Genomic DNA, 5,096 nt, shown 5'->3' with positions numbered 1-5,096 from the left:
GACTTGAATGCTAAGGTAGGACGGGAGGCAATGTACAGACCGGTAATCGGACCAGATAGCCTGCATGTCGTGTCTAATGATAACGGCCATCGGTGCGTAAACTTTGCGGCCTCCCGTGGTATGGTAGTCCGAAGTATCTTCTCCCCTCGCAAAGGTATCCACAAATCCACCTGGAGATCACCCGAGCAACAAACAGAGAACTAAATCGACCACGTTCTAATCGACGGTAGGTTTTTCTACGACATCATCAACGTTCGCACCTACCGTAGTGCGAATATAGATACGGACCACCACCTAGTAGCTGTGTGCATGCGCTCAAAACTATCGACGGTGTATAACACCCGCCGAAGTCGAACGCCGCGACCAAATATTGAGCAACTGCGGGACGCCGAGGCTGCACAGGAATACGCGCAGCAGCTGGAGGCAATACTACCTACGGAAGAGCAACTAGGCGCAGCTTCTCTTGAAGATGGCTGGAGGGGTACCCGACCCGCCATAGGTAGCACTGCAGTAGCGCTACTAGGTACAAGGGCCCCGAATCATAGAAATGACTGGTTTGACGGCGAATGCAAACGGTTAGTCAAGGAGAAAAATGCAGCACGGGCGAAAATGCTGCAACTCCGTACGAGAGCGAAAGTGGAACGATACCGACAGACACGGAACAGCCAAAACACAGTCCTCCGAAGGAAGAAGCGCCAGCAAGAGGACCGAGATCGCGTAGCGATGGAGGAGCTGTACCAAGCTAACGACTATTGGATTTACTTATATTACACTTATCAAATACCGCGTAAAAAAAATCTTCTAAATCGCGTAAAAATAATCTTCCAAATCCGCGTTAATTAAAAAAACCGCGAAAAATAATCCGCGTTATTGTAATAAACCGCGTGAAAAAAAGTCGCGTATAAAAACCCGCATAAAAAAGACCCCAGTGTACACTAAAGTCGCTTTTTACGCGGGGGACAGGTAACCGCGTAAAAAACCGTGTGAATTCCGGAATCCGCGTAAAAAAAAACGTGTAAACTCCGGGATTTGCGTTAAAAAAAGCCGCGTAAAAAGCTATCTTAGTCTTTCCGATGTCCAAACCTATCTTTAAGCAAATGCAAAAGTTTATCTCTCTGTATCGCATTAAAATTAAGAAAAACCACCTCCGACCAATGAGAACACTTTGAAAAAAGCGCTATACCTTTTGAATAAAATCTCTTGTAGGGTTGTTGATATTTTATCGATATTTGATATTATCGATATTTGCTCGTCACAATATCAATATTTTTGACCGATATTGGCGCATTTGATATTATCGATATTTCGATATTGCGACTCGATATTGCTGTCCGATATTCTCGGTTGCCATCAGGGGAGTGCTACCGGCAAAATTTTGCCAACCGATCATAAATTCATCATGGCATTAAAATTAAATTTAAAATGCTTACACACAGATATTCATTGAAAGTGCACATTATACTGAAAACAAACGTTAAGCAGGGTGACACTCAAAACTCGAAATTAAATTCCCGGTTTTTTCCCGGTTCGTTCAAATATTTTTCCCGGTTATTTGTACTTCAGAATTCTTCATTTTTTCATAGAGTTAAGGGTTAAAAAAGCGTGACTGTCGATTTACATCCCATTATCGAATTACATTCTAATATAGTCACTTTTTAAGCGTGTTCAGGCTTATTATAATCCAGAGATATTGTTGCAGAAATTCGAAAAATGTGACGGACGACATTATTTTCAAGAGGATAACGTTTGCGGTAAAAAAAATGGTACCCCGCCACGTCAAAAACGGACATCGTGCGGCACTTTGTAGACGCCTGGTATGCCGTTCCGGCATCTACAATATCTTGACACAATTGGACAACGATCAAAGCATCGGAAGAAAGCCCAGTTCTGGACGGCCAACGACCCTGAACGGCAAGAAGCTTCAAAGGATGCTGAAGAGGAAGACCGAGGGAGAAGTGGCTAAATCACTGCGTGCACTTGGTCGGAAGGTTGGTGCATGCGGTAAAACAGTGAAAAAGTTGTTGGAAAACATGGGCATACATGTCAGGAAGCAGCAGTCCCGCCACTGGTGCTAGTCTCGGAGCTGCAGGCAATGACGCAGCGACAGAGGTTTAAAATGGTCAAGTCGATTTCCCTGGCAAATCGCGATGTGACAGTGGTGATGGACGACGAGACCTATCTAACCCTAGATGGCAACGATTAGTAGGGCACTTTGTATTTTACCTCCCCTACGAAGAAAGTGAGCACCAAGGTGAAGTATATTTCACAGACCAAGTTCCCCAAGAAGGTGCGGCTGTGGCTGACAATCAGCGAGAAAGGGATGTCAAAGTTGCTCTTCTTTTGCTCCGGGCTGGCCGTGAACGAGGAAATTTCCAGTACTAAGTGCCTGCCAGAAGTTGCGTCGTTTATCAAGAAATACCATAAGGGCGAAGACACGGTGTTCTGGCCAGATTTGGCGTCGGCCCACTACTCGAAGCGATCTTTGGAGGAGATGGAGAATTTCTGGGTAAACTTGAAGCGCAAGATCTATTCCAACAATTTTGTCGCGAAAACGGATGAGGAATTAATAAAAAACACAGAAAAAGCTTGAAAACATGCCTGCACGCAGGTTTTCGTCCGCCATGGCGAATGTTCCGGTTAACTGCCGGAAGGCCGCTCGCAGGGGCGTAGAATTTTTAAAACTTATAAACAACGCATATAATACTCATTACCGGGGACTCCTAGGCCAAATTAAATTTGTAGGAACCGTTTTTACCTCAACCACCGAAGATTCAATATATAAAAGAATTACACTTAAACACATTAGCTTGAAGAGCACGGGCCGTGGAATTCTTCTTTCTGGCTTCTTCATCTTGATCTGAATTCTCCTTCTTCTTTGTCTTCAACAATTCAATATATCGGCTATGTGAAACGCGAGCGTAATAGATTAACGACTTGGTGATATCAATTTCGTCTTCACCACCGGCATCCTGTACTGCATCGTACACCAATCGCTGGATCAAAATCTCCTTAATAAACACGGTCAAGTTAGGACGTTTCTTGCCTAAATCAGCTATCATATCTCTACAGAAAGTATCAAGGCGTTTTTCACTACGGCGGTAGGAAGTCAGCAATGTCTCCGTCGAATGCATACCCAACAGTTGTGAGCAGCGTTGCCAGGTATCCAGATTTAGCTGGATTATCCAGATTTTTGAACCAGTATCCAGGTAGACAGCTTTGATGTCCAATTATCCAGATTTTTCATGGATGATCCAGATTTTATTTTCTCTGTTCCGCAAAAAAGGCATCACTTCAATTTTGGCGCAAAATTTTGCAATTTTGTCACTTCAAATTTTGCGTACCCCAAGACTTTTATCCGAAAAATTAACCTTTCACCCCACGAAATGACTGCCAGATTTTTTCCAGATTTTTATTTTGCCTCTTCCAGATTTTTAAAAAAATGACCTGGCAACGCTGGTTGTGAGCAGGCTTGTAAACGGTCACCATTTTCGTTTGATCTCGCTTCCTTAGCGTGCGTCACAGTCGGCTTTCGCTCGTAAATGTAAAATAACCAAACCATCGCCGCTCAGCTCACAGAAAGAAAAGGATAGTCAAACGACACTCGCGTATCAAAGAGATGCACACTGTCAATCGTTTAGCGATGTTATTTCGGCCTATTTCTGTCTACTTCGTTCATTTATGTTGAGAAATAATATTACAAGATCAATGATATAAATAATTTCCAGAATACACGCACTCAATGTGCGTAGTTCTCATTTCTTAGAAAAATGTCAAAATACGTTTGAGGAAGACAATGTCGTGATGGCGATACTCATTTGACATATTTGTTTAAGAATGTATTCAGACAGCGAGCCTTGGTAGCGTCAGAGGAAGACGAAGACGATTATCGCAGTGAAAAGTGGTTCTACCGTGACCATTTCGAAGCCTGGTTGTGAGTATTTTTGGTGAAATCTGTCAACTACAGTTCCCGCGAGATTATCTTCGTGAACCATTTGCTCTAGGCAAAATTCGAGCCGTTTGACTGCTACTTCCGGGGAGCTTACCCTGTTTAAGTTAGTTTCCAAGAGAAAGATGAATAAAAACAAAACTGATATAAGCACTGTGAGAAATGAGTTGAATATACTGGCAGCCGGGGTGAGATTGTGCCATCCAGCCCGTGACCTGTCAGCCATCTCTTCCGGGTCAGAAGACCAGTCTTTCTTGATCGTTTTCGAGAAAACTTATTCAAGGAATTTTGGTGATCGCCATGAGATAGCTGACAATCTCACCCCGGCTTGTAATATTCAGTGAAATTTCCGGTTTTTTCCCGGTTCCAAACAATTCCAGGTTTTTTCCCGGTTTTCTCGGTTGGGTGGCCACCTTGGTTAAGGCTTGGTTTTCCATTGATGAATATATTTATTCGAAAATAAGTCAATAGAAATTAAAAGACGTTTACTCTATTTCAGCTATTTTAGGGCAAACCAACTAAAAAGTAGGTACCAGAATTGTTGGTATTAGAATCAATAAGTGCTAGATGGAAAATGTAAGCAGTTCGACAGAAATATGGTTGCCATATTTCTTTTTTTATTGACAGCATGTATAGAGCGAATTTCCAGAAATTCGGGTGTGGAATTTCTCGGGGCAATAACCACCACATTAAACCGATCAAATGCGATGCCTTGGTGTTACATTGGGATGGCAGGATCGATGAATTTCAGTAAAGAATCGGTGTTACATAAGCGATAACATGAATGTTCAGGTAGGATGCTTCAGTAACTGGCTGCTGATTAGTCAATGGATCAGTGATGATTAGGAGACGCGGCTCACGATACGTCGGTTTAATCTGATTGGAAAATGCACCTTGCGTAAAGCGATCAGCAATCGGCCCGCTGTCCTAACGGACGAGATGAAATAGCAAACACTTCGCCGGAATATGCAATACTAAAGCAGGTATTAGACGACGAAAATATTTGCTATTTTTGGTACGATTTTTATTTGCACAAAATAAAATCTGTATTAAAAAATAGCAAATATTTGCTTCGTCTAATACCTGCTTAAGGCATGAAACATGCTGAACACCAAGGCGACCGATCGGGTGAGATTCTCGCCGTGAACAA

Source organism: Wyeomyia smithii, chromosome 2, assembly GCF_029784165.1.
Source record: "Wyeomyia smithii strain HCP4-BCI-WySm-NY-G18 chromosome 2, ASM2978416v1, whole genome shotgun sequence".
NCBI classification, from domain to species: Eukaryota; Metazoa; Arthropoda; class Insecta; order Diptera; family Culicidae; genus Wyeomyia; species Wyeomyia smithii.
This window is presented reverse-complemented; position numbering follows the sequence as displayed.